A 12,021-nucleotide genomic window follows, 5' to 3' on the forward strand; every position below is an offset into this window, starting at 1 on the left:
CCTTCCCATTCTTCTGCTTGTATCTCTTCCACCCTGACATGTCCCAGAAGGATTTCCTGCTGTTGAATCAGAGATTTGCATGTTTGTTGTGGCTCCTTGGCACCTCTGGCTGGGCACGCCCAGGACAGGCCAGGACACCGCGGGAAGGCACTCCTCGTCCGCACCACACCGAGGGGATGAGCAGGAGGCTCACCTTGCAGCTGCCTCCCCCAGAGCCTTCCCTGCCTTCCTCGGGCACTGAAAGCCTGCCCGTCCTGCAAGAGCCACTTGGCAGCATTAGAAGCAGCCAAACCACGGGACCAGGAGATAATTCAGGTTGGAGGGGATCCTGGGAGGTCTCCAGCCCAACTTTCTGCTCCAGCCATGTCAGGCCAGCTTGCTCAGGGCTGTGTCCCACCTGGTCCTGGACACGTCCGAGGACGGAGGTCCCAGAGCCTCCAAGGCGAGGTGACCCATTGCCTGCCGTCTCCTGCTGTGAGGCCACTTCTGTAGCTTGGTCTGGTTGTGGTGCATATTTTGGTATTACTCCGCTCTGCCATTCCTTCTGCTTTTCTTGCTACTTCTTTTTGCTATTCCTTCTGCTTTTTACTACTCAGTTTTTTTTTTTCTTTTTTTTTTTTTTTTTTTTCTCTTTGCTCTCCTTTTCTTTTTTTGTCCCTTCCTTTCAAGAACTGGAACGCTGGAGACAGAGAGGAGGGAAGAGGGTTGTAGGGCATTTTGGGAGAGGGTCAGCAAGGAAGGAGGGCGGCACTGCAGGAGTCAGGATGAACAAGGGTAGCTGTAACCTGTCATTTCACTGCTAACGTGGCATAAGGTGATTTCTTTGCTCTCCTTCACAGTCGATGGACATTTGATCCAGCTAAGTGACGATATGAATTCTGGCCTTGGAGCATTTCGGAGAGCCGAGTGATGTGGCAGGTGTTCCCAGCAGCCTTGGTGATGCTAAGTGCTCGCGTTTCCTCTAGAGTCAGCAGATCTCTGTGCAAGTGGCGGCTGCATCGGGGGAATCAGCTCTGTCAGTATTTCACCCAAAGGACTTGCCTAGATATGACAATTATGCCTGTGGGAAAGATTTTTACTGATATAACGATGACTATTAATTAACAACAACAGACATTTACACAATCCATCTTCACAGGGCTGTGGGATCAGGTGCGGCTGAGGGGTACGGGCTTTGTGCATCTGTCCTGTGAATATCCGGATAGGGGAGAAGCCCGGTCACACCTCGGGGTCAAGGTGAGCCAGCACTTAGCATGGACTATACCTGCCTCGTCCCCTCCTCCTGGACCCCGAATGCTCCCAGCCCTGGGCTGGCACCAGGCTCCTTCCCAGCATCGCAGTGAAGATGCTCAGCCCTTGATTGAATCACACAGAATCACAGAATCACAGAATTTCTAGGTTGGAAGAGACCTCAAGATCATCAAGTCCAACCTCTGACCTAACACTAACAGTCCCCACTAAACCATATCCCTAAGCTCTGCATCTAAACGTCTTTTAAAGACCTCCACGGATGGTGACTCCACCACTTCCCTGGGCAGCCCGTTCCAGTGTCTAACAACCCTTTCGGTAAAGAAGTTATTCTTTATTGACCTAAGTGTCACATCATAAATACTTTGCAGCCTGCTTGAAAAGCTCTTCAGCTTTGGAAACTGCTTTCACACTGGCTATTTAAGAAGGAGAAATCAGAGAGACACTATTTTGTGATAAAGCAGAAATCTTCTTAGTGGCTTCTTTCCTCTCCCGGGACTTCCCAAAAGCAGTGACTTCTCTTTGAATCTTGCACAGAGCCGGCAGTAAGCTCCACTCCGCTTTGGACTTATTTCTCCTGGGGACCATGTCTTACCGTGGTTAGACCCTATAGGATGTGACTCAGATTGTGAAGCTGTTGATAGTATCCTATTGCAAATATAGACTTTTTAAACCACCCATTCATAGAAAGAGGGCTGAGAATTGGCAAAGCTGGCCAAGACAATAGGATGACTTCAGCACTACCTCTAGATAACATTTTTATGGAATAATGCACTTGCTCCAAGATCCTCATGGGCTTCCCCGAGACAAATAAAATAAATCACAGCCAGCAATAGCCGCAAGGACAGCATTCAGAGAATCCCATCATTGTTAGCCCAAATATTTGGAGAATTGTGTTGCTGCTTCGCACACGCAAAGCTCTTCGCAGGAGGAGGCAGGGATGGGGATGACTGGCCGCTCGGAGGAATGGCAGGAGGGGAAGCCAGGGAAGAAGGCTATTTCTGCTTCATCGAAGACGACAGGGTTCACATGGTTTCCATTCAAAATGCAAACCAGAAGGCTTTGTCTGTGCCAAACGCCTCCGAGTCTCGCTGCCTTTGATGGCAGGTGACGGCATCTCACAGGTAGTGCCCCAAGCCCTTCGTGTGGTTAACCACCTCGACAAGGTGGGAAGTTAAAGGAGTCACAAAGACTCTTGGATGGCACGTTTGAAAAAGAGGCTTTCCTTTCTGATTGTTTGTTGGGTTTTGTGTCATTTTTTTTTTTAATGGTTCCAACATGTCAACCTGTAATAAATAAAATAGCCATGCTTTCAAGAGAAGCTGTCCCAACAGAGCCAATTGCTACTTCCTCTTCCTGTTTTGCACATGCAGCGAGTGAGTGCTTTAGTAGATGGGGGAGATAGTTTTCTCTGAGCAGTGTCTCCATCGTTCCACAAGTCACACAGCAGACATACCATTCAAGAAACGAGAACTATTCTGCGCTCATTTGTGAATGATGGTTTCATCAAAAGCAGCAGAACGTGTTTCCGCTGGCTTGTCAGGAGCTGCGAAATTTTAATTCTCCTGGCTTCACCAGAACTAATGCAAAATTTGAATTATACACAAATCTGCCCAAAATAATATTCTATCATTTATTTTTTTTCCCCTCCAGAATGGAGCAGACCTAAGGTGCACTTACTGTCCCATAGTGTGGAGCCGGGTGTCAGCGTCTCTGCAGGTCAGCAGTGGTTTAGGTTTTGTAGTCTGGGTTAGTGGAAGTCTGCCCAGGTAAATTTAATCAACATTTACTTTCAGACTGTCAGAAAGTTGTGCTTTGATTTGCTAGTTTTGTTTCAGGTAGGGATATTAGAGTTATTGCTTCTTAATCTTTTTTGTGTGTGTGTGTGTGTGAAAAAAATTATTTTAACATACAAACTTTTAAGAATAAAAGTGGTCTGCCAGAGATTTTTTTCTTATACTATTTCTCACCTGCAATGTTGAGGCAACATGAAGCATCTGATGTTCATTTTTCAATAGCAGAGTTTTCAGATTACATGAACTACCAGAATTGTTTGGCTCAGAAAGGTGAGAAAACAGACTGATCCCTGGGAAATTCAACTGTATGCTGGAAAACATATCTCATGGGGAAATTTTGCTTTACTCTTATTTTAGAAAGTAATCCAAAAAGCCAGAAATAGTATATGCAAGTTGGCTTACTCTTTTTGGAAAGGGAATGTTAAAAACATCATAAAAATATGTGAATTTTTGGCACCAAGAATATTTTTGGGCTTGCCTTGCTTGCAAATTTTGAAAACTATAAATCAAAGGGAAATTTATGAGCATTATTAAACCTTAACGTTGATAAGAGGCACTCCACACGTAATGAAAACTGTATTTATCTAGTACTTCTATTGATATGCACTGCTGTTACGTATTTGAAGATGGCCAGATAATTACCCATGACACACTACAAGTTGAGTCAATTACCGCAGAGTACCAGCAATCGTCTTCATCTATTCACATTTGAATAACATTTTAGGCCCCGCCACCTGGCTTCGATTTCGGTTGGCTTGCAGCAGAGGCTTTTCTTAGGAAAAATATCGACCGGTCCAAAACAATCTGCCTTTCAAAAGCCCACTCAAGGTCCAAGGGAATGGAGAAGCAGGCTGCAAGCTGTGCTGATGGTCAAACACACACCTCCGGGCCTGCTGATGGAAACGTGCAAAGGGGTTTGTCAACCGGGGAAGCTATCAGGGGAGCTAATGCCAACCCAAAGAGAAAACGACTGAAACAATCAACTTCAAATCAAGATATACGATGGCATTTAATGGAAACGTAGCAATAGACAAACGTTTTGTCTCTTCTAACAGCTAATGCGAGGATATGTGATTGCATTTTGAGAACTGAAGTCAACAGAAATTGAGACACCCAATGTGAGAAAGATGAGCACAGATAAACAGATATGCAAAGTAATTTTGTTAAAATCACCAGGGGAAACGATATTAGAAATTTCCGTTCTTTGAACGTTCAAGTGCTCAGACTTTTTTTCTTGTTTAAAAGGAAAAATTAAAGAGAAAAACCTCTGAAAAATGATGACATAGTTATGTAGGCTGTTTTGATCTGAGATTCAGATAAAGGGACCTATATTGCAGGAGTTAAATAAAAGATGGTCTTGCAGCTACTGGTGTCCACCTACAACATTTCTGTATTTCTGCTTCTAGAACAGATATTTGATTACTTATCATGGAAGATATCCCAGGGGAGTTTTATGGAATAGTAGCAGTTTGGGCCTTAATAGTTACCTCTTCTCATCTCCTGGATGTCACTGATGGAACTGGCTGAAAATAATTCACGTTCTTGGTCAGAGAGATGAGCTGCGCACCACACACCACCACACGGATCTGCTTTTACTCTGATTCGGTTCTTACCCACTGCTGCAGATCTTCCTGTATGTCTGCCTTATGCTCTCCTTGTGGATTTCATCTGACGGGGTCTCAGTCCCCTGGCAATGAGCCCTGCTCAGCCCTGCCACGAGCTCCTGGTGTGTGCCTTTCCCAGGCTGCGACCTGAGCCCCTCAGTTATACAACACGGTGCTCCTTGTGGTGTTCTTATTTCTTATCTGATGTGCTGAGAGGCCAGGGCTCTTTTTTTTTTTTTTTTTTAATTATTTAGTTAAACAAACAAACAAACAAAACCAAACCCTCACCAGAGAAGGATGTGACTCTTTCTGCCACAATTCAATGTTCTTTGTGCCTTGACACTGCAGGATTAAAATTTGGTTTAAAAGTTTTACTGAGTGAACTATCATGCAAGCCATATTTTTGTAGATTTCAAAGTCTCCCTAAAAAAGGAATTAAATGGACTGCAGAGGATCACACTTCCTTTTCTGATGCTCCCTGTTTGCTCAGCTCTGTGCATAACGAAGTCCCTGGTTAAGACTTGTTCTCCGCTTGTTCCAACTTAAAACCAGGCAATTTTACCATGGGGTAAAATGAGCCCCTGCCAATGGGCAGTCGCAGTTTTCATCAACACAAATTTGCTGTAGATTAGCTGAAAAGCAACGTGCATTTTGGTGCCCACCCACAATGAATAAATCTTACCGATCTCTTACATCGGTGCTGAGCAGGCACACGGTGCAGCAGTGGCGGGCTGCTACCACTCCGAGGGTGTGCTGGGAGTGCTCTGCGGGGCACAAGCACACGATGGTGGTGCGATGCAAGCCTTCATGGTAAATGGGAGTCACAGAAAGGAAAAAGGAAAAACACTTGAAATGATGCCTTTCAGCTGCAGGGCGTATCTAAAGCAAAAAAGTGGAGGCAACCACATTAAGCCCTGGCTGTTACATGCCTGGTCCTGGGACTGACAGCTGCAGCCTGAAAAAGTGCCCATCGAGGATCTTCTACACATTAATTTCACATCACGGACAGACTCCCTACCCAGACAGGCACTGTCAGACAGCTTCCCATTGACTGTAACATGACGCCCTGCTGTCCACAGGAGCACCGAGTAGCATCCTTCTTCCAAGCGAGCGTAAGCTCTGCACACATCCTCAACTCATCCTCTGCAGACCATGCAAGCAAAATGTCACGACCATGCCCAAACCACCAGGACTCTTCCTTGGCTTGGTCAGATTACCCATACTTTCGGAGTGGAGGACCTCAGCTCAGCCCATTAGATACCAAGTCACCTTGCCCCTGAGGTGAAATAGTGACAAACCTCCCATGGCTTTGCTGGTATAGACCAACATTATTTTTCATTCACCAACATTTTTACTATCTGGATATTTCCACTAATCACTGCATTCATACTGATCTAATCCCATTGTTAAAATGCTTAATCACAGGCTCGTGTCGATTTATGACTAATCATTTCTTGTCAAACCAGTGTTGAAATGTATTTCCAAAAACTACTTTTTTTTTTTTTTTAAAAATTATTATTATTTGTTGTAATCATCAATATTTTGAAATGCACTTTCAGCTTTTGCATTTTTGTATTCTTTCCCTGTGGTTGTACAGAATTAATGTATTTATCAATTGCAGTTCTGTTCACATTCAAAAATCATTGTCAGGACAAAGGACAGACAAAATCTTTGTGATTAGAAATTAAGAAGAGCTCCAAAAGCTGCCTTAATAACATCCAAGAACATCAGTAAAGTTAATGGGCTAATGAAGATGATTTTTAACAGATGACACTGGAGACAGCGAGCAGTGTATTAGCATGCTTCGCTGTATTTGATGCAATGAAGGACACACAGGAAACAAATCACTTCTATTGCTATGCTTGTCAAATTAAGTTTTGCAAGAAGTAACGCTCCTGGTTGCTTCTGACATGGGTGCAGGACTGGAGCAGCCAGCAGGACGTCTCTGTACAGACACAGGAGTAAAACCACAGTCCGTGCACGCTGCAGGCGGGCTGAGGATGCAACTTTACTGGGGGGTTGTTTCCTGACACCATCTCAGAGTTTACTCAGTCCTGGATTTACTTTGCCTTCAGTTTACAAGGCACAATATTTTGGCAAGTGCGGACTGTGAATACTGAAAAGCAATAAAAGCAGCTCTCAGAAATGCTGCTCTGGTTCTCGAGAATAAAGCTAGCTGCCTGAGTCAGAGCAAAACTATTGGAATCATTTTTCTCCCAGGATAATTCCCTCAAGTACACTGAAGAAGCAGCCCTGGGAAAAGAGATTTCTCCCTTAAAATTGGAGCTGGCAAACTTCACCCACCAGATTCAGCTAAGCACAGACACGTGTTATATGTATTCATGGTCTCTATCTAAATTCTGGAGAACTGAAACTCACCTGGGACCTCTATCAAGAAGTTACTGAAATGTTTACTCTCAAGTAACCACTTTTTTTTTTTTTTTTTAAATTTGTTATTATTTCCAGTCCTAACCTGAAACATCACTTCCAATAATTATTCCCTCTTAGTGCTCTTAGTGGTGTTAATTATCGCTGAGTGTTGCCCGTTTCCCTTTTCTTTCCCTTGCCTGGGCATTTCTAAGTCACATTGCAAACCTCTGGCTGCTGGGGTCAATGAGTTGTGGCAGTATCAAACACCTCTGGTTTGCTCTAAATGCCTTCAGCTGTTTAATTGCTTTTAAGAGTGTGGTCCAACATCTTGGCTCTTTAAGGCATTGCCTCAGGCTCTCACTACTTTTCTGCTTGTTGCTTGCATCCCTCCCCCTGCATTCCCTGAGAAGGCCCAAGGCTGTGCCCACAGTCGGGCTGCCCCGCAGTCACCCACGTTTACAGCAGAGGATTGTTGCCTTCCTGTTTACCAGCACGTTCACATCATTCGGGCCATCTCCTGCTCACGTCAGGCTGATTTACAGCCCACAGCCACCCATTCCCGGAGCCCCGCTCTTGCATGCCAAGGCGACCGCAGCGTCTCTTCAGCTCGCAGTCTGAGGCGCTCATCTGCCCGATCTCCCGGGGTGGGGAGGAAAAGCATCGCTGATGGGTGACCTGCTGTCTCTGGAGCACCAGCAGGTATCAGTGGAGATTCGGCTTGTGCAAAACTAGGATGCCCTGATGTCAGGATCGATGACTGAAGGGATTTTTGCAACCCTTGCTACCCGCAGGTAGACACTGGTGTAGTTCATGCTTACCTCTGTGGCTGCATCAAAACCATATTGGTTGGCTTTGTGGGGTCAGGCTGAGGAACGATTTCTGAGCTGCCAAGGTTTGTGTGTTAGCCCCAACACCAGCCTCTCCTTGAGAGAGCTCAGACTTCTGAGACAACTGTCCACACATATCTGAGATTTCTGGCTGGCTTTTTCCCCCCAAAGATCATCCTACATCATGAAAATTGCCTTTTTTAGGCATTCTGAGTGTTGCAAGATAAATCTGCTATGCTTCTTTTTAATTTATATTCTGAGACTGACAAGAAATCACTATTAAAGGGCATTTGTTCAGATACTTGTTCTTAATATGGGTTACAAAGGAACTGGAGGACTTCCTTCTATCAAGCCGCCTTTTCAGCTCTTCTTCCAGGGCCTTTCCCAATGTGCACCATCATGTTTCAGACGAATGCAACTCAAGCGGACTTACCACGCACTTTGTACATGCCAGTCCTCCCTGAAGGGCAGCAGAACCAAGGGAAATAACGCAGACGTGAACTTCCGCAGAAATTGAAGCCTTTTGTGCCTGCCCAGTGCTAAACTTATAACCAATTTCTGTACTGTCACATTCAGGTTCCTCCACTGCCTTCAAAGTCAGATTTCTGCTTCTCATTCTTGCCTCTAAAGTCCTTTATAGGAACAGAATAAAGAGTATCAAGCCAGAATTTTCCACATCCCAGATTTTCACTGCAAGAACCACGAGCACTGGGTTTGGCTGGAGTCTTGGCCTGATCCATTATTTATTTAGCTGTACTCACGTGTTATTTCTATGCTGTGCATGTTTTCCTTCACAGTTTTCCCACAATGTTTTTTTCCTTTTAGTCACTACAGGATTCCTTAGAACAGGACCATCATTATATAAGCTTTATCCTTGTTCTACAAAGATTGGGAATCTGAGAAAGAGCAAATTCAAGGGGCCATGCCAGGGCAGAAACCAGCACGAGCACCTGCTGTGTCTCCCTGCCAGGGACCAGCTCTCGGCCCTTCTGTATCTTCACAACCCCACTGACTGCTGCTGCAGCAGCAGTGTCCTAAGTCAGCCTTTTCTTTTTCTCCTAATATTTTTCCTTTTTTTCCTTCCTAAAGTTTCTTGGTCCAAGGCAACATCAAGAGGACCCCAGAAACAAGACGCAGAACCAGCCTTCCCATGCAAAATGTTTCACACATCCCAGTCCTCTCCTCAAGAGGAGGAAAGCGGCAAATCACGATGAGACAAAAGCTGTCTGCATAGCCCGTGGTGGCAGCCACAGCAGTGATTCCCGCTCATGCTGGTTGTGTTTGAGGGCAGGCAGCAACACCATCCAGTTTCAGCTGGCAGTGAAAGCCATTTTCTTCTGAAAACCACTGCTGTGGCCTTAAAGAAAAAGAAAAAACTGTGGTAATTCCCCAGTGTAACAGATATGTTACTCCATGCCCCGGACTCTCTCCAGTTCTTTCATCTTATCAGCTTCAACAGGCTGATGATCTGCTGAGTGACAAGCCCTGGAAAACCCGATAGCAGCTTTCTCTGATCTTACGACCAGAATTTCTCTGAGCAGATAAAAACCATTTTCCTCTCTGTTGCCCTCGATGACAGCAGCTACAGCTGTCCCAGCTCGCCCAAAGCCCAGTTCCACCAGCACCGGGGAGCGATGCTCTGGTCTCCTCTCTGCTGCAGAGAGGTGACATCAGGAAGGCCACAAAGTAACCCCCGGAGCCAAACTCACCTTTGTGGGTTGTGTTTGTAAACCCAGACGAATTCTGTGGGTAACCCGAGGGATCCCGTGCATGGCCCAGCAGCAAGGAGTGCCAGCCCAGCCGAAGGGAGGAACGGCAGCTGGATGAGACACAGATGCACAGGGGAGAAGCCATAGTGCAGGATGAGACCTGTGGTCCAAACTTACCTTCCTCCCCTACTTCGACCACAGCCTTCCTGTGCCGTTAGTGTACTGCCTGTCTCAAGCTATTTGCCCCAAACTCTGTCTTTGCCACAAAAAGAACCCAAGTAAGGTTGGCTGTGAATTAAGGATTTCCATGGGAATCAAATCAAGCCTTTCCTGCTTCCTTTCATAGGGAAAGCAAAACAGCAGCCCGGGAAATGGACTGGGGTGTTCCAGCCCCTGCCCATTCTCGGATTCTGTACATCCAGCAGTGGGTGTACACCCAGCCAGGCCCCGTAACCTGTCCACAATGCCTCTGCCTGGTCAGCCACAGCTCCCGGCCAAAGCAGGCCCTCCAGAGAGGATGTGGTAAGCATTGTCATCCAGAAACGAACATTGTACATTCATCTTCTCAGTATTTCTACTGAACAGGAGGGCTCAGCAGGAAAAGCATCCTGTGTGCAACCCAGGAAACTGCTTTGTAGGACACAGCTCAGGTCTGAAGCTCACCAAAGCGTATTTTTACAGTACTGAAGCTAGTCCTATTTTAATTACAATTACATTCAGGTCTGTTACGACTTCTACAAACCAAACCTGTGCAATAGCCACACAGGTGCGGAAGAGATGTGACAGCTGTTGCTGTAAAATAGGTGTTGAAGCTGCATCCAGTTACAGCATCAGTTTTCTCAGTTACAGCATCACTGCTGCAGACAAGAAGCAAAGGAAGAGCGAGGGCTCACGCAAGAACCTGCAACGCTGCTGCTACAGCACGCTGGCACGAGCTGCGGTGGGAGGAGAGCTGGTCTGCAGCAGAAAGCGTCACCTTGGCACTACCAGATCTCTTGGGTCATCTGGCACGATGCAAATCTAAGTCAAAGGACCAGACTGATCCGCCCCATATAAAGCAGAACAGTGAGATGCAGAAACAGATTAGAAACCTTAAATACATTACAGCTATTTTACTAACTGCATCCAAACCAAAGCCAATGACACACAGTTGTCCTGATCCTACAGCTTATATATTAGGGTATGAGATGGCCACTTGAGGGTTCAGATTTGTGTTTTTGCCTGCATCGCTCTGATGTCTGCATTGCCCCGGCAGGTTCCCCAGAGCTGGATGTGGGCCCCGCTCAGCTCCTGGGGATTTATCAGCTCATCCACTGGGCCATCCTTTGGACAGACTGTCTGTGGGATTGAAAGATCCTCTGAGCCCCAAGCAGACCACCAGTGAAGAGAAACATGGGAGATGCTCAAAAGCTTCATGGCAAGCATCAGAGTGCAGGGTGGGCATGGCCAGGCAGGTCTCTGGCATGCAGAAGGGGACAGGGGAACAAGGACAGTGTTACTGCTGGAGTCCCCTACATGCAGCTTTAAAACATTTCTAGCATTGAGAATTTCTGGTCAAACAAATATGCTTCTGCATCACGAGTCTCGTGTCTTTCAAGTTTGTGACTGTCTACCAAAATAAGGGTGAGGTGTTTGTGGGAAAGACGTGAGGGCACACACGAGGGCAGAGGGTGGCTATGGACACAGGAATTTCCTGGCTTGGGATTTACCCTCTCTGCATGCTGTGTGCTGCCAGGTTAAACCTGCCTACCCATAATTATATTATTGACGTAAAAAACATTAAATGGGAACACAAAGAAACCTTAACAACGAGGGACAATGGCCAACTTTTTTAATGTTTAAGCAATCTGGGCATTAAATAGGCCTAAGTAACTCCCGTAGGACAACCGAGTTTCCCAAAAATATTTCTAGGGTTGCCAGTGAGTTTAACTACTGTGCAATTAGGTTGCTCTCTTAATTAACTGTTTTTCTATCAAATATATTTTTTCCATCTGTGTGGTCTCACTAGGAAACAATTTACTAATGTCTGTCATCTGTCCAAGCAAAATACATCTACTAATATGGGAATTGCATGGAGTAGCACAGAATTGCTTCCTCCTTTCATTCTTTTGGGCAAGAATAACACTCTAAATAGCTCCTCAGATCTTTTATTAAAGGAATAATAAATTATTCTTACTGTCAAGCGACTTTCCCCCATGCCAGCTGGAGATAACCAATGTCAATCTTTAATACCGAGAAGGCAGATTCCTGGCAAACAATGAAGGCAGTGCTGGTAATTCATTTTGCTCTTTTTTTTTTCAGCTTCCTTTGGCAGCAGCAGGGTAGTTTCAGGTGATGGTTGTATGTACAATGATCGGGATGGGGACAAATCGTGGCACTAGTTCTGGCACCTGCAGTGGGTCGGGGTTTCCTGCTTTGGTGGAGCTGTCGGAGAGCACTGCCCAGCACAGGCTCCCCCAGCCATGCC

This window comes from Oxyura jamaicensis, chromosome 4 (assembly GCF_011077185.1).
Source record: "Oxyura jamaicensis isolate SHBP4307 breed ruddy duck chromosome 4, BPBGC_Ojam_1.0, whole genome shotgun sequence".
In the NCBI taxonomy this organism is placed as follows: Eukaryota; Metazoa; Chordata; class Aves; order Anseriformes; family Anatidae; genus Oxyura; species Oxyura jamaicensis.